Genomic DNA, 25,722 nt, shown 5'->3' on the forward strand with positions numbered 1-25,722 from the left:
ATTAGCTTCAACTGTACTTCAGTTATTCTCCAAATAAAAGTTTAAAAAGTCCCCCCCCCACCCCCAGCCATGTACAAACTTTTGATTTTTCTTTCAAACAAGTCTGCACCTTTTCAACAAAGGAGAAAAAAAATTGAGAAAACATTTTTTAAATAAGTAAAGAAGCATTAAGACTAACACATTGGTAGGAAGTGTGAAAGATTTGGAGGTGCAAGGAAACAATTCTCAGAAGGAGAAAGCAACTTTGAGATAGTTTGGAGCAGGGAAAAGTTCCTCCAGCATGTTACAGAAACGGCAGCAGCAGAGACTGTTACACAATCTACATTCATTTAATTTGAGGGACATTGATCCTTTTATAGAGGGGTTTATCATTTTCTAATTATTTATTTTGATGTTTTCAACAAGGACGTTAAGAAAAGTACCGAGACCATAAGAACATAAGAAATAGGAGCAGGAGTAGGCCAATCGGCCCCTCGAGCCTGCTCCGCCATTCAATATCATGGCTGATCTGATCCTAACCTCAAATCTAAATTCATGTCCAATTTCCTGCCCGCTCCCCGTAACCCCTAATTCCTTTTACTTCTAGGAAACTGTCGATTTCTGTTTTAAATTTATTTAATGATGTAGCTTCCACAGCTTCCTGGGGCAGCAAATTCCACAGACCTACCACCCTCTGAGTGAAGAAGTTTCTCCTCATCTCAGTTTTGAAAGAGCAGCCCCTTATTCTAAGATTATGCCCCCTAGTTCGAGTTTCACCCATCCTTGGGAACATCCTTACCGCATCCACCCGATCAAGCCCCTTCACAATCTTATATGTTTCAATAAGATCGCCTCTCATTCTTCTGAACTCCAATGAGTAGAGTCCCAATCTACTCAACCTCTCCTCATATGTCCGCCCCCTCATCCCCGGGATTAACCGAGTGAACCTTCTTTGTACTGCCTCGAGAGCAAGTATGTCTTTTCTTAAGTATGGACACCAAAACTGTATGCAGTATTCCAGGTACGGTCTCATCAATACCTTATATAACTGCAGCAATACCTCCCTGTTTTTATATTCTATCCCCCTAGCAATAAAAGCCAACATTCCGTTGGCCTTCTTGATCACCTGCTGCACCTCCATACTAACCTTTTGATTTTCTTGCACTAGGACCCCCAGATCCCTTTGTACTGCAGTACTTTCCAGTTTCTCGCCATTAAGATAATAATTTGCTCTCTGATTTTTCCTGCCAAAGTGCATAACCTCACATTTTCCAATATTGTATTGCATCTGCCAAATCTCCGCCCACTCACCCAGCCTGTCTATATCCCCCTGTAGGTTTTTTATGTCCTCCTCACTCTCCACTTTCCCTCCCATCTTTGTATCATCTGCAAACTTTGATATGTTACACTTGGTCCTCTCCTCCAAATCGTTAATATAGATTGTAAAGAGTTGGGGACCCAGCACCGAACCCTGCGGAACACCACTGGCTACTGGTTGCCAGTCCGAGAATGAACCATTTATCCCAACTCTCTGCTTCCTGTTAGATAACCAATCCTCCACCCATGCCAGAATATTACCCCCAATCCAATGATTCTTTATCTTGAGCAATAATCTTTTATGTGGCACCTTGTCGAATGCCTTCTGGAAGTCTAAAGTCTATGTCCACTGGTTCCCCTTTATCCACCCTGTACGTTACCAATAAATACTTTAATCCTAGTTTATCCTCTTTGTGCAAAATGACACCTACTCTGATTCCAGCTTAGAACATAGTGGTGTTTTGACTGATGTTGGTTCCATCTGACCAGACTGCTGAAAATAAATACAGCTTGGAAGGGGAAGGATGTGGGGAGAGGGGAGAGAGACAACTCCCTACACTGATTTGCAAACTGTTAGTGTGCATACCGAATGTGACGACATGGTTCCCATAGAGCATGTTAGCGCATTAATAAAATCATCATATTGCTTGTACTTGAAATGAAAAAAATTGCAGGGCTCTGGGGAAAGAGCAGGGGAACGGAGCTAATTGGATAGCTCTTTCAAAGAGTCGGCACAGGCACATTGCTCCTTCAGAGCAATAGTGAAAAAGGATATTGGCTCAGAAAATCAAGATGTAGAATCAGTCTGGGTGGAGTAAAGAAGCACCAAGGGGCAGAAAACACTGGTGGAAGTTGTCTATAGGCCTCCAAACAGTAGCAGTAATGTAGGGGACGACATCAAACAGGAAATTAGAGATGCATGTAACAAGGGTGCTATAGTAATCATAGGTGACTTTAATCTACATAGAGACGCGCCAAACCAAATTAGCAATAATACTGTGGCAGATGAATTCCTGGAGTGTGTACGAGATGTTTTTTTAGACCAGTACGTTGAGGAGCCAACCAGGGAACAGGCTATCCTAGATTGGGTATTGTGCAATGAGAAGGGGTTGATTAATAATCTTGTTGTGTGGGGTCCTTTAGGGAAGAGTGACCATAACATGATAGAATTCTTCATTAAGATGGAAAGTGAAATAGCCCAATCCAAAACTAGGGTTCTAAATCTAAACAAAGGAAACTACGAAGGTATGAGGAGTGAGTTGGCTATGATAGATTGGGAAGCTTCATTAAAAGGCAAGATGATGGATAGGCAATGAATAACGTTTAAGGAATGAATGCATGAATTGCAACAATTATACATTCCTTTCTGGCACAAAAACACAAAAGGAAAAGCGGACCAACCATGGCTAACAAAAGAAATTGAGGATCATATTCGATCCAAAGAGGAGTCATATAAAGTTACCAGAAAAAGTAGCAAGCCTGAGGGTCGGGAGCAGTTTAAAATTCAGCAAAAAAGGGCCAAGAGATTGATTAAGAGGGGAAAAATAGAGTATGAAAGTAAACTTGCAAGGGACATAAAAGTGGACTGTAAAAGCTTCTACAAGTATGTAAAAAGAAAAAGATTAGTGAAGACAAATGTAGGTCCCTTACAGTCAGAAACGGGAGAATTTATAATGGGGAACAAGGAAATGGCAGAGCAATTAAACAAATACTTTGGTTCTGTCTTCAAGGAAGAGGACACAAATAACTTCCCAGAAATGCTATGGAACCAAGGAACTAGTGAGAAGGAGGAATTAAAGGAAATTCGTATTAGTAAAAAAAAGTGCTGGAGAAATTAATGGGACTGAAAGCTGATAAATCCCCAGGGCCTGATAATCTGCATCCCAGAGTACTAAAAGAGGTAGCCATGGAAATAGTGGATGCATTGGTTGTCACCTTGCAAAATTCCATAGATTATGGAACAGTTCCTGCAGAATGGAGGGTGAGAATGTAACCCCACTATTTAAAAAAGGAGGGAGAGGAAACAGTGAACGATAGACCGGTTAGCCTAACATCAGTAGTATGGAAAATGCTAGAGCCTATTATAAAGGATGTGATAACAGGGCACTTCGAAAATATCAACGGGATTAGACAAAGTCAACATGGATTTATGAAAGGGAAATCATGTTTGACCCAACCTATTGGAGTTTTTTGAGGATGTAACTGGTAGAATAGATAAGGGAGAACCAGTGGATGTGGTTTATTTAGATTTTCAGAAGGCTTTGATAAAGTCCCACATAAGAGGCTAGTGTGCAAAATTAAAGCACATGGGATTGGCGGTAATATACTGGCATAGATTGAAAATTGGTTGATAGGAAACAGAGTAGAAATAAATGGGTCTTTTTCGGGGTGGCAGGCAGTGACTAGTGGGGGACCGCAGGGATCGGTGCTTGAGCCCCAGATATTCACAATATATATCAATGATTTGGACGAGGGAACCAAATGTAATATTTCCAAGTTTGCTGACAAAACAAAAATAGGTGGGATCGTGAGTTGTGAGGAGGATGCAAAGAGGCTTCAAGGCAATTTAGACAAGTTGAGTGAGTGGGCAAATGCATGGCAGATGCAGTATAATGTGGACAAATGTGAAGTTATCCACTTCGGAAGGAAAAACAGAAAGGCAGAGTATTATTTAAATGGTGATAGATTGATGTACAAAGAGACCTGGGTGTCCTTCTACACTAGTCACTGAAAGCAAGCATGCAGGTGCAACAAGCAGTTAGGAAGGCAAATGGTATGTTGGCCTTCATTGCAAGAGAACTTGAGTACAGGAGCAAGGATGTCTTACTGCAGTTATACAGGGCCTTGGTGAGACCACACCTGGAGTATTGTGTGCAGTTTTGGTCTCCTTACCTAAGAAAGGATATACTTGCCAGAGAGGGAGTGCAGCGAAGGTTCACCAGACTGATTCCTGGGATGGCAGGACTGTCGTATGAGGAGAGATTGGGTCAACTCAGCCTGTATTCACTCGAGTTTAGAAGAATGAGAGGGGATCTCATTGAAACATATAAAAATCTGACAGGGCTAGACAGACTGGATGCAGGGTGGATGTTTCCCCTGGCTGGGGGGTCCAGAACGAGGGGTCACCGCCTCAGGATACGGGGTAGGATATTTAGGGACTGAGATGAGGAGAAATTTCTTCACTCAGAGGGTGGTGAACCTGTGGAATTCTGTACCACAGGACGCTGTGGCCGCCAAGTCACTGGATATATTTGAGAAGGAGATAGATAGATTTCTAGACACAAAAGGCATCAAGGGGTATGGGGAGAGAGTGGAAATTTGGTATTGAGATAGAGGATCAGCCATGATCATGTTGAATGGCGGAGCAGGCTCAAAGGGCCGAATGGCTAATCCTGCTCCTATTTTCTATGTTTTCTGTGCTGTAAGATTCTATGCTTATGCATGACAGTGGAAAGAAAGTAACCCTGCCTGGTCTGCCTCCTCGCTCTAATGGAGGACTTGCCCCTTCTTAACTATAGGTTTTGGATGGATCACCAACCAAAACGATAGGTTGCCATTAGAAAATAAACTATTCATTTTCCAAGTGTAATACATTTGCTCAAACAATCACTGCACATCAGAGCTTGGAGATGGCTGAATTAGATAACCCATTCACTAAGCTTCAGAATCACTAAGGCTTTAGTATGGCTGTCACTTTTACATTATTTTTCAATTTGTCATATCAGTTTGATGAAGTGCTCCATCGGACAACTTGCAGTTCCAGTTTTGCATGCAATTAATGGCCTCAAAGAAACCATATTATTGCAGTACCAAGTTGACACTAAACAAAAGCACTGGCATCAAAACACTTAGCAAGCTGAATCATGGCAAGGTTTTCATTGGTGGTTATACTGTATCCTACTTACATTAAACATTCTGTTCTGGGGGTGAATCCTGCATGGATTCAATTATAAAATTAATCAAGACTAATAGGATAAGCCTGTTCAGTGCACAGAAACAAACTTGCATACCTGGCTCAGATGCTCATATCAGTACAAGGAGAAAGAGGGGTTGGGTTAAACATCTGTTCAATGTCACATCAGTGTCAGGGATGACATCAAGTCCTTGCCTAGAGTATGGGGCACTAACATCTCTAACAGGCTGCAACAGCTCCGCTTTGCTCAATAGAGACCGTGTCCAGTCAATGTAACTGATAGCAATTCAATAGCATGCTGTTCGCTACGTGAAATTAAATGACTTTAGGAATTCTGCTATTGCTCTGATAATCTATTGCTTTCAACAGTGAAAACATCCTGTGAATGTGCATGAGATGTTACCCACCCCTCTCATACCCTTGGAATTATCCTGGAGTTCAGAATCTCGAGTAGGAAATGATCGTCTTGTTATCTTCCAGAGAAATTCCAACTCGCAGCCTTCATTTCCTCAAGCATTACAGGCACGAACCCAAGTATCAGCTTGTACAGGGTCTGACATGAACCTAGAATCTGTACAACTCTGCTCCAGGGCTCATGTGAAGTGCTGATTATTTTAGATTTCTGCTAAATCTCTCAAAGTGGCTCATACTTTGCTTGTAATAGCCTGTGACTAGTTAACAAGGGGCCATCATGTGGTCATTTTCAGAACTCCTATTTTAAATAGCACATCACATCACTTGGCTGAACTGGAGCAAAACTGAAGTCATGAACTGCAGCCCAATCTTCATGTATTGAAGTCTTTTTGGTTCCTATAAATTCACCTAATACTCGTTTCTTAGATGTCAAATCTCTGAACTGAACAAAACAAGTATGCATTAGCTATTTATACATTAGCCACGCACTTTATGCAAATACACGATTATAGCACAATAATCAGACTTTTTTAAAAAACAAAGCTAAATTCAAGTTATTACTTTGTCATTTCAGTGGCACTGGTTAAAAACTGCATCTGTTTTACAGTTTGTGAAATGAATGGAAAATGGCAAATTTTTGTGAATCTTCACTTCTGTCTCCAGTCCGCTACACAAAAAAGAGAACAAACTAAACATGGGGTGGTCATCAGGAAATTGCTTATTAAACTAAATATAAACAGGTGGCAGTACTTACAGGACTGAAGGAAACGTAATCTTGGGTATTACAATTCACTTAGAAATTAAGTAAAGAAAATAAACAGAAGTGGGATGGAAATAAGCAATAAACTGTTCATTTAGGCAAATACTCATTTTAAATAAAAAAGGAGACCTTATTATCACAGATGGAAAAGTACAGACATTACATACCTACTGAACAGTATGAGGTTAATAGATCTGAAAACCAGAACGTTGTTAATTTTTTTTGAGGCTACTAACTGGACTTCGTCTCACCTGTAGTCAATCTAGAATACTCTTAAAGTCGCCTAACATAACATTTTGTAAAAAAAAATTGTCTTGGATAAAATTTTCCGAGGAATCTTACAGCTCTTTCTTACCCTCTCTGAAGAACGCTATCACTTCTCTGCCAGGTTGTAATGAGAAGCCATGCACAGAGACCAAAGACCAATAGTAACCTTCACTTGGTTAAAACTGAAAGGTATTTTTGTTTCCATTAAATTGTATATTATTTACTTCATGGATCTCTAGATTTCAGACCAGAAAGGTTGCAACAACCCTCTGAACATTTACTTGAACTTTAGTTTTTCCTCTAATATGGATGCTATTTTCATTCAAAAGCTTCCCAATCAATCTTATCAGTAATTATTGCATAATCAATACAATGCCTGAGCAAGCATGGCTCACATTACACATCTCATCCACTCTGGTGTGACCAAATTATTTTAAAATTTGACTTGCTGACATGACATATTGGAGGAGATAGAAGCAGCTCCTGTTCATTGCTGCAAAAGCAATACACACTTAACTACAGCTGTAATATATTCGACAGTAGCAGGATAAATAAATTACCTTTTTAAACACATTTGAAGCCTTGGTTAATCATGTATCTTCAAGGCTTTCTTAAGGAACCGGAGGTGCTTCCCATTTTACATCCCTTGTCGGTTCCGTGCTCACCATTACTCTTCGATTACATTAAGCAAACCAGAGGGATATAATAACGCAAGCAGGTCACTTTGACGGGAATACCACATTCAGAAAAACTGATTCTCTTCTCTGCTGGAACCATTGGGCCAAGTTGCCATGGAGAAAGGAGCTGCTCAGTGGGCTGGAGGAACGAGACAATATGCCAGCAATGGCTAATCAGCAACGCCACACATCTCACTGCAACCAGAAGCTTCCCTCAGTTCGTCAGTAATGACTGCGCCCGTGATTTGTATGCAAAGCCAAAGCATGCAGCTATTTAAAATAAAAAAGCTCCTACTCACATATATTGATGCATTTTTTGTTAAAAGCATTTAGTACAGCCATGAATTGCATTCTTCACTTAAAAGTAAAAGAAAATTAAATAACTGGCAGAATAAAAATGTAAATGCTGCTGGTTTATTTAGTGGGGTGATTTGCTCTATGAGCACACAGATCCTTTTCTCACTTGTACTTATCTTCAAATGCCGTCTCCATCAGAAAACAACTGCTTTGTGAAGAGAAGTCTTTAAATACCAAACACTTTACATCAACCTGATCTCAAGAGATTCACCCACTACTCTCGTACTCAAACAGCAACACTAGATTCTGACCCTGGATCCAGTTTTGTTTCCCTACAACGAATGCCTAACACATGGTTTTATTATGGTCGTTTTGCCATTAAATCACGTACAGCACCTTGAAAATGTTAACGTCACTCTGGCCCTATCGGGAGCGATGGCTCCTTGTGTAATATGCAGGTCTCAAATCACAAGGACTGGTGTCTAAAGCCAAACTCACAACAAAAGGAATGTGCAGCCTCCACGCCAATGATCGTGTTCTATTGCTCAGCAACTCACAGACATGGTCTTGGTGTCTGCAGGTTTAAATGATCAGCTTTTTTAAAAAAAAATTGAAGCTGATTGCAATGTGCACTTTTTATAACTTTAAATTTATGGAGCTCTTCTTAATAACTAAAAAAGCAGCAGTTTATATAAATACATGTTGCAGGTAGTTAGTTGTCTGCCCTCAACCTCTTCACAGCCTTAAAGCTACTCAGCTAACACACCACGATAGAATGTGAGGGAGGAATCAAAAGACGACACACTTAAGAGCAGAAAATGCCATGAAATATTACAAAACAATAGTACAACAGAGTAAGAACTCACATCATACACTGTCAGACTAGATTGCTGACAGCAACAAGAATGGGAACAATAGAATCATAGAAGTTTACAAAATGGAAACCGGCCCTTCGGCCCAACATGTCCATGTCGCCCAGTTTATACCACTAAGCTGGTCCCAATTGCCTGCACTTGGCCCATATCCCTCTATACCCATCTTACCCATGTAACTGTCCAAATGCTTTTTAAAAGACAAAATTGTACCCGCCTCTACTACTGCCTCTGGCAGCTCGTTCCAGACACTCACCACCCTTTGAGTGAAAAAATTGCCCCTCTGGACCCTTTTGTATCTCTCCCCTCTCATCTTAAATCTATGCCCCCTCGTTATAGAATCCCCAACTTTGGGAAAAGATTTTGACTATCTACCTTATCTATGCCCCTCATTATTTTATAGACTTCCATAAGATCACCCCTTAACCTCCTACTCTCCAGGGAAAAAAGTCTCAGTCTATCCAACCTCTCCCTATAAGTCAAACCATCAAGTCCCGGTAGCATCCTAGTAAATCTTTTCTGCACTCTTTCTAGTTTAATAATATCCTTTCTATAATAGGGTGACCAGAACTGTACACAGTATTCCAAGTGTGGCCTTACTAATGTCTTGTACAACTTCAACAAGACATCCCAACTCCTGTATTCAATGTTCTGACCAATGAAACCAAGCATGCTGAATGCCTTCTTCACCACCCTATCCACCTGTGACTCCACTTTCAAGGAGCTATGAACCTGTACTCCCAGATCTCTTTGTTCTATAACTCTCCCCAATGCCCTACCATTAACGGAGTAGGTCCTGGCCCGATTCGATCTACCAAAATGCATCACCTCACATTTATCTAAATTAAACTCCATCTGCCATTCATCGGCCCACTGGCCCAATTTATCAAGATCCCGTTGCAATCCTAGATAACCTTCTTCACTGTCCACAATGCCACCAATCTTGCTGTCATCTGCAAACTTACTAATCATGCCTCCTAAATTCTCATCCAAATCATTAATATAAATAACAAATAACAGCGGACCCAGCACCGATCCCTGAGGCACACCGCTGGTCACAGGCCTCCAGTTTGAAAAACAACCCTCTACAATCACCCTCTGTCTTCTGTCGTCAAGCCAATTTTGTATCCAATTGACTACCTCACCTTGGATCCCGTGAGATTTAACCTTATGTAACAACCTACCATGCGGTACCTTGTCAAAGGCTTTGCTAAAGTCCATGTAGACCACGTCTACTGCACAGCCCTCATCTATCTTCTTGGTTACCCCTTCAAAAAACTCAATCAAATTTGTGAGACATGATTTTCCTCTCAAAACCATGCTGACTGTTCCTAATCAGTCCCTGCCTCTCCAAATGCCTGTAGATCCTGTCTCTCAGAATACCCTCTAACAACTTACCCACTACAGATGTCAGGCTCACCGGTCTGTAGTTCCCAGGCTTTTCCCTGCCACCCTTCTTAAACAAAGGCACAACATTTGCTACCCTCCAATCTTCAGGCACCTCACCTGTATCTGTCGATGATCAGTAGAAACAAAAAATAAACTGCAGCAGAACACCCAAACAGTTTAAAAGTTTCATCACAACATACTTGTTCAAGTTAATTATTATACAAGCCACACAAATTATAAATCACTAATGCTATCTGGATCACTCACAAATTTGACTGAGGAATCTAGGTGCGTGGCTCAGGCCCACAGTGCAGGACACTAATAGCAAAAAGAGTAGGAGAGGAGATCTTTCTAGGGGTTTGATACAACTGAATGACTTGTTAGGCTACTTCAAAGGGCAGTTAAGAGCCAAGTGTGGGACTGGAGTCACATATAGACCCAGATTGGGAAAGGCCAGCAGGTTTCCTTCTCTAAAGGACATTAGTGAACCAGATGGGTTTTTAATAACAATCCGACAGCTTCATGGTCACTTTTACTGTTACCAGCTATTTATTTTTGTAATCTAAATTTCACATTCTCAATCTGCCATGTCAGGCCGCTGGATTACTAGTTCAGTAACATAACCACTACACTATAGTACCCTCCAGCATTAAATGGCCTGGAATTTGAGAAAGGGAAGAGAGGGGGAGGTATGGAATATTCCACAGTTTTGACACTCTGAAAAGAATTAGAATAGGAGGCTGGGATTTCAATGTGTGGAGGGGGGGGGGAGGAAAGAGTGTGAAGCATGGTGTATCTTGAAGCAGACATGATTGAACGTTGTTCTCAACTCTACAAAATACACTGGAAGATAAAACTAATAAACATTAAATTATCCAAACTGTAAGCCATTATTTGAAATGAGTGAGCTCACCAATGGTGATCAATCAGCACAGAAACAGGCCATTCAGCCCAACTGGTCAATGCCGGTGTTTATGCTCCACACGAGCCTCCTCCCGCCCCACCTCATCTAACTCCATCAGCATAACCCTCTATTCCTTTTTCCCTCTCATGTACTTATCCAGATTCCCCTTAAATCAATCTGTGCTATTCGCCTCAACTACTTCATGTGATAGCAAGTTCTGCACGCTCACCACTCTCTGGGTAAAGAAGTTTTTCCTGAATTCCATTGGATTTATTAGTGACTATCTTATATTTATGGCCCCGAGTTTTGGACTCCCCCACAAGTGGAAACATCATCTCCAAATCTACCCTATCAAACCCCTTCACAATTTTAAAGACTTCTATCAGGTCACCCCTCAGCCGTCTCTTTTGTTTCATTCATTCATGGGATGTGGGCGTCGCTGGCAAGGCCAGCATTTATTACCCATCCCTAATTGCCCTTGAGAAGGTGGTGGTGAGCCGCCTTCTTGAACCGCTGCAGTCCGTGTGATGGAGGTTCTCCCACTCTGCTGTTAGGTAGGGAGTGCCTGGATTTTGACCCAATGACGACGAAGGAACGGTGATATATTTCCAAGTCAGGATGTGTGACTTGGAGGGGAACGTGCAGGTGGTGGTGTTCCCATGTGCCTGCTGCCCTTGTCCTTCTAGGTGGTAGAAGTCGCGGGTTTGGGAGGTGCTGTCGAAGAAGCCTTGGCGAGTTGCTGCAGTGCATCCTGTAGATGGTACACACTGCAGCCACGGTGCACCGGTGGTGAAGGGAGTGAATGATTAGGGTGGTGGATGGGGTGCCAACAAGCGGGCTGCTTTGTCCTGGATTGTGTCGAGCTTCTTGAGTGTTGTTGGAGCTGCACTCATCCACGCAAGTAGAGAGTTCCATCACACTCCTGACTTTTCTAGAGAAATATGAATCCACATATTTTGTGATTTTGTTTTCAGGCACATCCAGCACTGTTCTCTTGCTGGTTTCCTCTAACCATGCAGCTCCTGTGGCTGAGAGAGTGGACAGCCAACCTTCTTTCAGTCTAAATCCAATGCCATCACTGATCTGGCCACAAGGAAGCATGCAAGGCAGCCCTGGTGGCAACTCGCCCCCCCCCCCCCCCACAACCCACCAATTTTCTTTCTATGAGTTGGTGTCTGCTGAATTCTGTGCTACATGGGGAACAAAGAGTGCAGGCCAAAGTGCAGGATCAAATCTGTGTCATTGCACCAATATTTGTTTTATTAGATACAGGGCAGGGGAGGGGAGGAAAGGCACTTAGTTAATTGGTTTGTGTTAAGATTCGGGTCAGAAAATATCTTTTTGCAACCTTAAAGGTTGAACTCTGGGTAAGAGTTATGAAACATTTATGAGTTTTGGAGCCAGTACATGGAATAGAACTGCTTAACCATGCAAATCTGTAGGTCTTACTACATTGTATAAAAGTGTACACTGAGAAAATGTCATAAATATTCGATGAGCAAAGCTCTTGCATATCCCACAAGGAGCAAAGTCATGAATTGATTTTGTCAACTGGTTTCTAGCCTCTTTATTCCCACAACTAAGAAGTTTTCGGTAAGTTAGAATTATTAACAAAGTAAAATATTGCTCTTTTTAATTGCTTAAATTTTTCTGCTAATTTCTCCCCGTATTGCTCACTTTACACCACAGCAAATTGGCTGTGACAGCAGCAGGACGAGTTCTCCTGAATACCCACTGAGATTTCTCCTAAGCAGCTAGTGAGAACTTCGATTTGGGTGGGATGTGTTATAAAGGAGGTTTTTCCCCTCTCTATTCTCTGGTTTCTTACACCCATTTATAGCACAGAGCCATGCCTGAAATCAGCTTCGTACATTCTGGGTTTTGCCTTCCTCAAAAAAAGACAATCACTGCCACCTGCCTGACTGCTTCAAGCAACCCTACTAATCCCACTACCAGCCATACAGTAGTCTTACTAGCACCATCACTAAAACAGATTATCTGGTCGTTATCACATTGCTATTTGTGGGACCTTGCTGTGTGCAAATTGGCTGCCTCGTTTCCTACATTGCAACAGTGACGACACTTCAAAAGTACTTCATTGGTTGTAAAGCTCTTTGGGACGCTCAGAAGTGGTGAAAGGCGCTAAAGAAATGTATGCCTCGCTTTTTTTCCTGTTAACTCTGTGCGGTTGTGGGATGAAAGCTTTTTTTTAAAAGAAAGTTCACGTGTAAGCCACTTTTAAGAAAAATATTAGTTCTCGGGATGTGGGTGATGCTGGTAAGGCCACATTTACTGCCCATCCCGAGTTACCCTGAAGGCATTCAGAGTCAACCATGTGGGACTGGAGTCACATGTATGGTCTACATGGGTTGGGGTGGCAAGCTCCCTTCCCTGAAAGACCTTCGAAAACCAGTGGATTTTTACGACAATCCGGCAGCTCTCATGGTCACTTTTTTCTGGGCAACCCACAAACCACCAGATTTTAATGCATTGAATTTCTTAACTTGCCATGGTGAGATTTGAACTCTCAACCACTGGAACATAGGAACATAGGATTGTTAATCCAGTACCACAACCACTAAACTACCGTACCCACTTTGTGCATGTGTTTCTTTTACTTTACACAGCTTCAAGGAAGGAACCATACTGTTGAGTGTCAGTAGAATCCAGTCAGATCCACACATGGCAGGTATACACTCTCAGTTATGCAGTATTGGGAAAGGCCCAAATTGAGGGAGGGTGCTTCTCTAGGAAATAGGGTTGCCAACTCTCCAGGATTGTCCTGGAGTCTCCAGGAATTAAAGATTGATCTCCTGGATACCGCTGAGGGCAACCCAGAAGAAAAATCATCGGGCCAATAAAAAAGTGTGCATTTTTCATTTTCTTTGAACATTTTAATTTATTAGTTACAAAAATATTGGAAATGGGCAAAAAGGCTTCCATTGGGTGGGAGGGTTGGAGGCAGAAGGTCATGTGATGAAACCTCCAGGAATACAACCAGAGTTGGTAACCCTACCAGGAAAAGGGAATAAAAGTAAAATATTACAGTCAGTACCTCCAAAGTAACATTGGCTGGGGTTGGCTACTCGCCCTCAAACAGGAATGGTTTGAGGCATGTGTAGGGGAAGGAGAACGACACAAGATCTATCCAGCCAGATCCATGATGCTGATTATAGTCACACATCTGGCCTCATCATAGGATGTTACAGCACAGAAGGAGACCATTCGGCCCATTGTGCCTGTTCTTTGGTACAGCTATCCAATTAGTCCCACTCCCCTTCTCTTTCCTAGTAGCCCTTTTTTCCCTTCAAGTATTTATCCAATTCCCGTTTGAAAGTTGTTATTGAATCTGCTTCCACCTCCCTTTCAGGCAGTTTAAAAAAAAGGTTTCCTCATATGAAGCAGAAAAAAAGGGGCCTATGACAGATGTCAGGTTGATAATACAAGTGAGAACCAGGCTGAATATAGAAAGTTCAGAGGGGAGGTGAAAAATGAAATAAGAGGGGCAAAGAGGGTATGAGAATAGACTGGCGGCAAACATAAAAGGGAATCCAAAAGTCTTCTATAGACATGTAAACAGTAAGCGGGTACTAAGAGGAGTGGTGGGACCGATTAGGGACCAAAAAGGAGATCTACGCATGGAGGCAGAGGGCATGGCTGAGGTACTAAATGAGTACTTTGCATCTGTCTTTACTGAGGAAGAAGATACTGCCAAAATCACAGTAAGTGAAGAGGTAGTTGAGATACTGGATGCGCTAAGAATTGATGAAGAGAAGGTACTAGAAAGGCTAGCTGTATTTTAAGTAGATAAGTCACCCGGTCCGGATGGGATGAATCCTAGGTTGCTGAGGGAAGCAAGGGTGGAAATTGTGGAGGTACTGGCCATAAGCTTTCAATCATTCTTAGATACAGGGGTGGTGCTAGAGGACTGGAGAATTCCAAATGTTACACCCTTGTTCAAAAACGGGTATAAGGATAAACCCGGCATCTACAGGCCAATCAGTTTAACTTCGGTAGTCGGGAAACTTTTAGATACAATAATCCGGGACAGAATGAGCAGTCACTTGGACAGGTGTGGATTGATTATGGAAAGCCAGCACGGATTTGTTGAAGGCAAATAGTGTTTAACCGACTCAATTGAGTTTTTTGATCAGGTAACAGAGAGGCTCGCTGAGGGCAATGCGGTTCTATGGTGTATATGGATTTCCAAAAGGCGTTTGATAAAGTACTGCATAATAGGCTTGTCATCAAAGTTGAAGTCCATGGAATACAGGGGGGCAGTGGCAGCATGGATATGAAATTGGCTAAGTAATAGGAAACAGAGAGTAGTGGTGAACGGTTGTTTTTCAGACTGGAAGGAGGTATGCAGTGGTGTCCCCCAGGAGTTGGTACTGGGACCATTGCTTTTTTTTGACATATATTAATGACTTGGACTTGGGTGTACAGGGCACAATTTCAAAATGTGCAAGTTACACAAAACTTGGAAGTGTAGTGAACTGTGAGGAGGATAGTGACAGACTTCAGGAGGATATAGACAGGCTGATGGAATGGGCGGACACGTGGCAGGTGAAATGCAACGCAGAAAAGTGTGAAGTGATACATTTCGGTAGGAAGAACAAGGAGAGGCAATATAAACAAAAGGGTACAATCCTAAAGGGGTGCAGAAACAGAGAGACCTGGGAATATATGTGCACAAATCGTTGAAGGTGGCAGGGCAGGTTGAGAAAGCGGTTGAGAAAGCGGTTAAGAAAGCGTACGGGATCCTAGGCTTTATAAATAGAGGCATAGAGTACAAAAGCAAGGAGGTTATGATGAACCTTTATAAAACACTGGTTCGACCACAACTGGAGTATTGTGTCCAGTTGTGGGCACCGCACGTTAGGAAAGATGTGAAGGCCTGAGAGAGGGTGCAGAAGAGATTTACTAGAATGATTTCAGGAATGAAGGACTTCAGTTACGTGCATAGACCGGGGAAGCTGGGGTTGTTCTTCTTAGAATAGAGGAGGTTGTGAGCGGTTTTGATAGAGGTACTGAAAATCATGAAGGGTCTGGACAGAGTAGATAGAGAGAAACTGTTCCCATTGGTGCAGAGGACATAGATTTAAGGAGATTGGCAAAAGAACCAAAGGCAGCATGAGGAAAAACTTTTTTACACAGCGAGTGGTTGTGATCTGGAATGCACTGCCTGATGGAAGCAGATTCAATCATGGCTTTCAAAAGGGAATTGGATAAGTACTTGAAAGGAAAAAAATTGCAGGGCTACGGGGATAGGGCAGGGGAATGGGACTAGCTGTATTGCTCTTGCAGAGAGCCAGCACGGACTCGATGGGCCGAATGGCCTCCTTCCCTGCTGTAACCAGTCTATGATTTTGACTCTGGCCTTGATCCATAAGATTAAATTTATCAAGGACGTGAGAAGCAAACTGGTAACACTCACTTGATTGTGGAAAGGCATCCAGATTCAAGTGACAGCAACCTTAAGACGTTAATGTACAACCATCCGGTTGGATACTAGTGCTCTAACTACCAGTCTACGAGGCTTGATATCCAGAAACCTGAATGAAATCGCATTTAATAATTTTGAGGCGGCAAATATTCATACCAGCTAGAGTCAATTATTTTCTATATGGAGCATGTATGGCAAGTGGAAGGTGCTGTTACTCTCGTACAAAACCAATAGGTCTTCCAGCAAGGACATGTAGTTGTAGTAGTTTAATAATGTTGGGCAGTGCTGGAAACATTTGCAATTTCATTAGTTTATTGATTTCACACAATTATTTTAATGCACATGATTCATAAGGATGGTGGACGAGAAAGAGACACGCACAGACAGAGAAATACAGGCAGAGATTGATTGTTCCGTTTGCCAGTGAGAAATACGAACTGCTTTTTCATTTTTTTGGTTTAATATCCAACACTTTTGTGCACAAATTGCAAAACTATCAATGCCTCAAACAGCAAGTACAAATTGGACAGCCCATCACCAAATTAAGGATTTTTTGCTACCACTTGACCACACAGTAATTTGAAAACACTGACGCACTCACTGTATTAAACTCCATTGTACTCATAGGTAATTGCTCCCTAAAAATGGAATTTGGTCAGAGCTGGGTAGTGGAAAGAAGGAGACACAAATTATGTACTGAAGCTGTATTGGCATTGGAAGTGAGAAAGCATGCTAACATTAGATCTGTAAAAACCCTAAATACAAAGAATTTTTCATATGCAATAGGTTTATGCAGAAAAAATTATACTTTTTTTAAACAAAGCAAAAAAAACCACAAGAGGAAAAAAATCTGGAAAATTCTTCTCTAACCCCCCCCTCCCCAACCTCAGGCGATCGAAACAAGTCCAGGGGATCTAAAAAAAAACAAGAAGAAAGTGTGAAACTAAGAACTGATGCAGTTAATACCCCCGATTTGCATTATTCCCTTTCCCAAGTCCATTTTCCTAACACTATTATGAAAATTAATTGTGGAGTTGATTGAGAGTGCTGCTTTGTAAGTTTTAAGCGTTGTTGCTAATGATCAGAACTAGTAATCACTACTGGTGTTTGTGCAGATTCAACCCTTTCCTTAACCCTTACATTTCTGCATAGAAATGAAAATGTTCTTAATCGATAATCTTGCTGCTTTTGTTGCCCACTGATTAAACTAGTCAGACCAAAGTATCTTTCATGTTTTTGGGAGCGTTTGATGGGAATTAAATCCTCTTGCAGTTAAATCATTTTATTTATCAATTTTTATCAATGTATGAAACCCTTGGCAGGATGTATGTTGTGAGAAAACAGATGTGTAAAACAAATACTTCAATTTAAAATAGGAATTTGAAAACTGTACTTGGGTGAAATTACCTATTTTGTCCATTCATAGTTTTTGCCTTTATTGGAAATGTAGTTAGAATTGGCCTTGGTGACAGTTAGAGTTGAGCTAAATCAGGAAGCTGGACTGCTCACAGTGGTGGTGATGAAAAGTGTATCACTTGGGACAAATAAATTTAGAGGAGGGGTCATTGCTACGAAAGTTATCCAAATTTTCTCTTTGTTATTTAACAGAATATAAAAATGTGCATATTGCATTGTGAGGACATTGCATAGTTTATTTGTGAAATAATGGCCACAGTTATTGTAATCACAACCCCTCATGAAATGATGGCAGTCCCTCTAATGAATACCTGGAATACAGCAAATCAAGAAGTGCTCTACTTAGTGGAAATTTCTGAATGTACTTAGAATTAGAAATATTTAGAAAATGATTCTTGCAGGTAAATGTCAAAGTTTGTGCATTTTATATTGTGAAAACTATATTGGCGATTCACTGCTTGACTAGTTAATCTCTGATGCTCAAGATTCTTTTGAAGAAAGGACTTGGATTTATATAGCACCTTTCACATCCTTTGGACATACCAAAGTGCTCCACAACCATTGAGTTACCTTTTGAAGTACAGTCACTGTTGTTACGTAGGCAAATGCAGCAGCCAATTTGTGCACATCAAGGTCCCACAATCAGCAAATGAGATGAGTGACCAGTTTTCTGTTTTGGTGATGTTGGTTGAGGGATAAATGTTGGCCAGGACACTAGGAAAACTCCCCTGCTCTTCGAATACTACTGTGGGATCTTTTACATCCGCCTGAATAGGCCTCATTTTAACTTCTCACCTGCAAGATGGCACCTCTGACACGTTGCTGTACCCGAGATATTATCTACGGCAAACTCAAAACCCACCCAGAAAAGTCATGGTTTAATTAAAGACAGCCAGTGCAAAAGCATTTTGCAGCTGACTAATTTAATAGTGTTCTTTGAAGAAACAATAAAGTATGATGGTAACGGAAATGCAGTGGATATTGCGTATATGGGTTTTCAAAAAAATGTTTGAAAAGGTGCCACATAGGAGGCTTGTTGATAAAATTAAGGAATATGGTATTAAACAGAGTGTGGATGGATAGGAAGCTGCTTAAAGACCAGAAAGCAGAGGGTTGTAGTTAATGTCTGTTTTGCAGACTGTAGGGATGTAAACAGTGGTGTCTCCCAGGGATTAGCATCAGTGTCAGGACCGTTGTTATTCTCAATGTATATAAATGATCTGGACTTGGGTATTAACTGCACTTTTCTTTAGGAAGAATGTCACGGCCATGGAGAGGGTGCAGAAGAGATTTACGAAGATGATACCAGGAGAGTTTTTGTTATGACACTAGAGAAAGTGGGGCTCTTTCCAATAAAGCAGAGAAGGTTAAGCAGCGATCTGATCGGTGTGTAAACTTATGAAGGTTTTGATGAGGTAAATAAGGAAAAACAACTTCCACTGTTCAGTGAATCAGTAGCTAAAGCGTATAACTTTAGGATCACTAAAGTAAATGTTTGACCCGCACAATGAGGATCTGGAACTGATAAGCCAATTCACAGATCTTGTGACAGAAATGACAAGTGAACAGATGTCAGAATCATAGTACTTCAATCCTTCAGTGAAATATGTAAAGATGGCAACATTAAAACAAACACTAAGCTCTGCTTGTCAATAGGGTTGCCAATTCTGGTTGGACGTATTCCTGGAGGCTTCATTATATGATCCATTTCCAACTGCCTCACCCAGCCAAACAGCCTTTTTAACCCATCTCCAATATTTTTATAACAAAAAAACAAGAGTGTTCAAAGAAAATGAAGAAAACACTTTTTTTTTAAATGCCCCTATGATTTATCTCCCGGGTTTGCTCGCAGCAGTGTCCTGGAGGTCAATCTTTAATTCCTGGAGACTTCAGGCCAATCCTGGAGGGTGGCAACCCTACTTGTCAAGGACCCTGATCCACCCATCACAAGACAAGACAACACCTGCAAGGACTGGACTCAAAGGCAAACAATGTTCCAAAGTTTTGAGCTCCACTCGGTTTGAGGAATCCCCAATGTTTGTTTTCTCAATGTTGCTCCTGCACATCGGCTATGAATAGCATTGGCAGAGGCCTGGAAACAAATCAGCTATTGGCCAGCAAATGGTATTTGGGCTGCACAATGTATTCAGATATCAAGGCAAATACTGTGGTGATAAGCTAAGCCATGGATTTATGGTTTTCATTGAGAAAAATGGACAGAATCACAGAATGCAATTCACAAAACACTGATAAAATCCTAGAATCCATGAGATAAAACAAAACTTGACTTATTCAGTCACAGTAAACTAGAGCTCCTGGCAAAAATCTGTTATTTATTTTACCATTTTAAAATTAACTTTTCACCAAACCCTGATTCCAAAACACTCAGATTCATCTATTCCCTATAGTTAAAAATGGCTAATAGGTCAGTTTTTTAGAGCAATTTTCGTGCTATCGTTCCACTTCTGTCAGCGAGAAATCATAGCTGACCATTACTGGTTGAATCAATAGAATCCACTTTCATTTCACAGACTGTAAAGTCTTTAAGATTAGGTCTGTATTCACTGAATTTCAAAATCAGTGATAAAACACACAATGAGTGTCGGGGCACAGCCACTGTGATCATTTAGAACACTTATGTACTATTCTTGGAACATGCTATACATCCAGTGCTTGGATCGATTTTGCTCACAGACTGTGGGTGGCTCTTCTGCAATGACGCAGATAATTTTTCAATTGCTGAAGCAAAGACTTATTTCCACAGAAAGCTATGTTTTGACTGATTGACTAGTACAAACCAATTCACATTTTGCAGTCCAAATTGTTTCCCAGTATATTTGTATTGTCCATCAATCCACTGTCACTGGTTGTGATCAACGGCTCTCTTTATCATTGAAATGGAACAAACTGCATTGGTGTTCATTTTGGATCCCAGAGCTTCCATACTCACAGCACATGTTCAGCCATGTATCTCAGCCATGTACCGCAGAACATGTTCAGCCATGTGCCACAGCCGACGTAGCTCAGCTTCTGAATAAAACATAATGCTGCAGGGTAACTTTCAGTTTTCACATCAAACCCAATTACGATATGGACACCATTCCCTAGCTGCTCCCTTGCATTACGTACTTGCCTAACTTCATTTCCCACAACTAAATCCAGAACTGCCCCCTTCCTCGTTAAGACGAAAACACACTGATCTCAAAAACAATCATGGTCACATTGTCAAAACCCTCCCCTCCAGTCATAGAAACGCAGAAAAATAGGAGCAAGAGTAGGTCATTCGGGCCTGCTCCGCCATTCAAAATGATCATGGCTGATCGTCTAACTCAGTACCCTGTTCCCGCTTTTTCCCCATATCCCTTAATCATTAAGAAATATATCTATCTCCTTCTTGAATACGTCTAATGACTTGACCTCCATTGCCTTCTGCGGTAGAGAATTCCACAGGTTCACCACCCTCTGAGTGAAGAAATTTCTCCTCATCTCGGTTCGAAATGGCATACCCCGTATCCTGAGACTGTGACCCCTGGTTCTGGACTCCCCAGCCATCGGGAACATCCTCCCTGCATCTAGTCTGTCTAGTCCTGTTAGAATTTTTTATGTTTTGATGAGATCACCTCCCATTGGTCTAAACTCTAGTGAATATAGGCCTAGTCGATTCAATCTCTCCTCATACGTCAGTCCTGCCATCCCAGGAATCAGTCTGGTAAACCTTTGTTGCACTCCCTCCATGGCAAGGACATCCTTCCTCAGATAAGGAGACCAAAACTGCACACAATACTCCAGATGTGGTCTCACCAAGGCCCTGTATAACTGCAGTAAGACATCCCTGCTCCTGTACTAAAATCCTCTTGCAATGAAGGCCAACATACCATTCGCCTTCCTAACTGCTTGCTGCACCTGAATGCTCGCTTTCAGTGACTGGTGTACAAGGACACTCAGGTATCGTTGCACCTCCCCTTTTCCCAATCTATCACCAGTCAGATAATAATCTGCCTTTCTGTTTTTACAACCAAAGTGGATAACCTCACATTTATCCACGTTATACTGCATCTGCCATGTTCTTGCCCACTCACCCAACTTGTCTAAATCACATTGGAGCCTCTTTGCATCCTCCTCACAGCTCACATTCCACCTCAGCTTTGTGTCATCTGCAAACTTGGAAATGTTACATTTAGTTCCCTCATCCAAATCATTGATATATATTGTGAATAGCTGGGGCCCAAGCACCGATCCCTGCGGTACCCCACTAGTCACTGCCTGCCACCCCGAAAAAGACCCATTTATTCCTACTCTCTGTTTCCTGTCTGTCAACCAATTCTCAATCCATGCCAATATATTCCCCCCAATCCCATGTGCTTTAATTTTGCACACTAACCTCTTGTGTGGGACCTTATCAAAAGCCTTCTGAAAATCCAAGTACACCACATCCACTGGTTCTTCCCTATCGACTCGACTAGTTACATCCTCAAAAAAATCCAGTAGATTTGTTAAGCATGATTTCCCTTTCATAAACCCATGCTGACTTTGTCCAATCCCGTTAATGCCCTCCAAGTGTTCTGTTATCACATCTTTTATAATCGACTCTAGCATTTTCCCCACTACTGATGTTAGGCTAACTGGTCTGTAATTCCCTGTTTTTTCTCTCCCTCCTTTTGTAAATAGTGGGGTTACATTTGCCACCCTCCAATCTGTAGGAACTGTTCCAGAGTCTAGAATTTTGGAAGATGATCACCAATGCATCCACTATTTCCAGGGCCACTTCCTTTAGTACTCTGATGTGGAGATGCCGGTGATGGACTGGGGTTGACAATTGTAAACAATTTTACAACACCAAGTTATAGTCCAGCAATTTTATTTTAAATTCACAAGCTTTCGGAGGCTTCCTCCTTCCTCAGGTGAACGTTCACCTGAGGAAGGAGGAAGCCTCTGAAAGCTTGTGAATTTAAAATAAAATTGCTGGACTATAACTTGGCGTTGTAAAATTGTTTACAATTTAGTACTCTGGGATGTAGATTGTCAGGCCCTGGGGATTTATCAGCCTTTAGCCTCATTAATTTCCCTAGCACTATTTTTTGACTAATACTGATTTCCTTCAGTTCCTCCCTCACTCGACCCTTGGTTCCCTAACATTTCTGCGAGGTTATTTGTGTGCTCCTTTGTGAAGACAGAACTAAAGTATGTGTTTAATTGTTCTGCCATTTCTTTGTTCCCCGTTATAATTTCCCCCATTTCTGACTGTAAGGGACCTACATTTATCTTCACGAATCTTTTTCTCTTGACATATTTGTAAAAGCTTTTACAGTCAGTTTTTATGTTCCCTTCTAGTTTACTCTGATACTCTATTTTTTCCCTCTTAATCAATCTCTTTGTCCTCTTTGCTGAATTCTAAACTGCTCCCGATCCTCAGGCTTGCCGCTTTTTCTGGCAATTTTATATGTCTCCTCTTTGGATCTAATACTATCCCTAATTCCTTTTGTAAGCCACGGTTGAGTCACCTTCCCTGTTTTATTTTTGTGCCAGACAAGAATGAATAATTGTTGTAATTCCTGCACATGTTCTTTAAATATTAGCCATTGCCTATCCACCATCATCCCTTTTAGTGAAGTTCCCCAATCTATCAAAGCCAACTCGCACCTCATACTTTCGTAATTTCCTTTATTTAGATTCAGGACCCTAGTTTCGGATTCAACTACTTCACTCTCCATCTTAATGAGGAATTCTATCATGTTATGGTTGCTCTTCCCTAAGGGACCCCGCACAACAAGATTGTTAATTAATCCTTTCTCATTGCACAATACCCAGTCTAGGATCGCCTGTTCTCGAGTTGGTTCCTCAACATATTGGTCTAGAAAACCATCATGTACACACTCCAGGAATTCCTCCCCCACAGTATTATTGCTAATTTGGTTTGACCAATCTATATGTAGATTAAAGTCACCCATTATTATACTTGTACCCTTCATGCATGCGTCTCTTATTTCCTGATTAATGCCTTCCCCTACATCTCCTCTACTGTTTGGGGGCCTATAGACAACCCCCACCAGTGTTTTCTGCCCCTTGGTGTTTCTTAGCTCCACCCATACAGATTCCACATTGTGATTTTCCGAGCCAATATCCTTCCTCATTATTGCATTGATTTCCTCCTTTACTAACAATGCTATCCCACCTCCTTTCCCTTTTTGCCTGTCCTTCCTAAATATTGAATACCCCTGGATGTTCAGTTCCCATCCTTGGTCACCCTGCAGCCATGTCTCCGTAATCGCAACTATATCATAACCGTTAATATCTATCTGCGCTGTTAATTCATCTAGCTTATTGCGAATGCTCCGCGCATTAAGACACAATGCCAGGATAAAGACACCAAGTATTATGGCCCAGTCATTACTGCATTTAATCTAATTTGTCTCTTCCTCAATCTGCCATGTCAGGCCTCTGGATTACTATTCAGTAACATAACCACTACACTATAGTACCCTCCAGCATTAAATGGCCTGGAATTTGAGAAAGGGAAGAGAGGGGGAGGTATGGAATATTCCACAGTTTTGACACTCTGAAAAGAATTAGAATAGGAGGCTGGGATTTCAATGTGTGGAGGGGGGGGGGAGGAAAGAGTGTGAAGCATGGTGTATCTTGAAGCAGACATGATTGAACGTTGTTCTCAACTCTACAAAATACACAGGAAGGTAAAACTAATAAACATTAAATTATCCAAACTGCAAGCCATTATTTGAAATGAGTGAGCTCACCAATGGTGATCAATCAGCACAGAAACAGGCCATTCAACCCAACTGGTCAATGCCGGTGTTTATGCTCCACACGAGCCTCCTCCCGCCCCACCTCATCTAACTCCATCAGCATAACCCTCTATTCCTTTTTCCCTCTCATGTACTTATCCAGATTCCCCTTAAATCAATCTGTGCTATTCGCCTCAACTACTTCATGTGATAGCAAGTTCTGCACGCTCACCACTCTCTGGGTAAAGAAGTTTTTCCTGAATTCCATTGGATTTATTAGTGACTATCTTATATTTATGGCCCCGAGTTTTGGACTCCCCCACAAGTGGAAACATCATCTCTAAATCTACCCTATCAAACCCCTTCACAATTTTAAAGACTTCTATCAGGTCACCCCTCAGCCGTCTCTTTTGTTTCATTCATTCATGGGATGTGGGCGTCGCTGGCAAGGCCAGCATTTATTACCCATCCCTAATTGCCCTTGAGAAGGTGGTGGTGAGCCGCCTTCTTGAACCGCTGCAGTCCGTGTGATGGAGGTTCTCCCACTCTGCTGTTAGGTAGGGAGTGCCTGGATTTTGACCCAATGACGACGAAGGAACGGTGATATATTTCCAAGTCAGGATGTGTGACTTGGAGGGGAACGTGCAGGTGGTGGTGTTCCCATGTGCCTGCTGCCCTTGTCCTTCTAGGTGGTAGAAGTCGCGGGTTTGGGAGGTGCTGTCGAAGAAGCCTTGGCGAGTTGCTGCAGTGCATCCTGTAGATGGTACACACTGCAGCCACGGTGCACCGGTGGTGAAGGGAGTGAATGATTAGGGTGGTGGATGGGGTGCCAACAAGCGGGCTGCTTTGTCCTGGATTGTGTCGAGCTTCTTGAGTGTTGTTGGAGCTGCACTCATCCACGCAAGTAGAGAGTTCCATCACACTCCTGACTTTTCTAGAGAAATATGAATCCACATATTTTGTGATTTTGTTTTCAGGCACATCCAGCACTGTTCTCTTGCTGGTTTCCTCTAACCATGCAGCTCCTGTGGCTGAGAGAGTGGACAGCCAACCTTCTTTCAGTCTAAATCCAATGCCATCACTGATCTGGCCACAAGGAAGCATGCAAGGCAGCCCTGGTGGCAACTCGCCCGCCCCCCCCCCCCCGCCCCCCCACAACCCACCAATTTTCTTTCTATGAGTTGGTGTCTGCTGAATTCTGTGCTACATGGGGAACAAAGAGTGCAGGCCAAAGTGCAGGATCAAATCTGTGTCATTGCACCAATATTTGTTTTATTAGATACAGGGCAGGGGAGGGGAGGAAAGGCACTTAGTTAATTGGTTTGTGTTAA

The 25,722-nt window shown here is 41.9% G+C and overlaps 1 protein-coding gene across 4 annotated transcripts in view; it reads right to left on the bottom strand.

The window, feature by feature from the left end:
- Positions 1 to 25,722, bottom strand: part of LOC137342290 (membrane-associated phosphatidylinositol transfer protein 2) — a 354,330-nt gene that overhangs the window by 228,288 nt on the left and 100,320 nt on the right. The window contains exon 3 of one of the 4 annotated variants that reach the window (XM_068006205.1): positions 20,602 to 20,681. The exons of the other annotated variants lie outside the window; for them this stretch is intronic. The gene's annotated coding sequence lies outside the window, so the exon portion shown is untranslated. The remainder of the gene's footprint in view (positions 1 to 20,601; positions 20,682 to 25,722) is intronic. 4 annotated transcript variants of the gene reach the window in all.

This window comes from Heptranchias perlo, chromosome 25 (assembly GCF_035084215.1).
Source record: "Heptranchias perlo isolate sHepPer1 chromosome 25, sHepPer1.hap1, whole genome shotgun sequence".
In the NCBI taxonomy this organism is placed as follows: Eukaryota; Metazoa; Chordata; class Chondrichthyes; order Hexanchiformes; family Hexanchidae; genus Heptranchias; species Heptranchias perlo.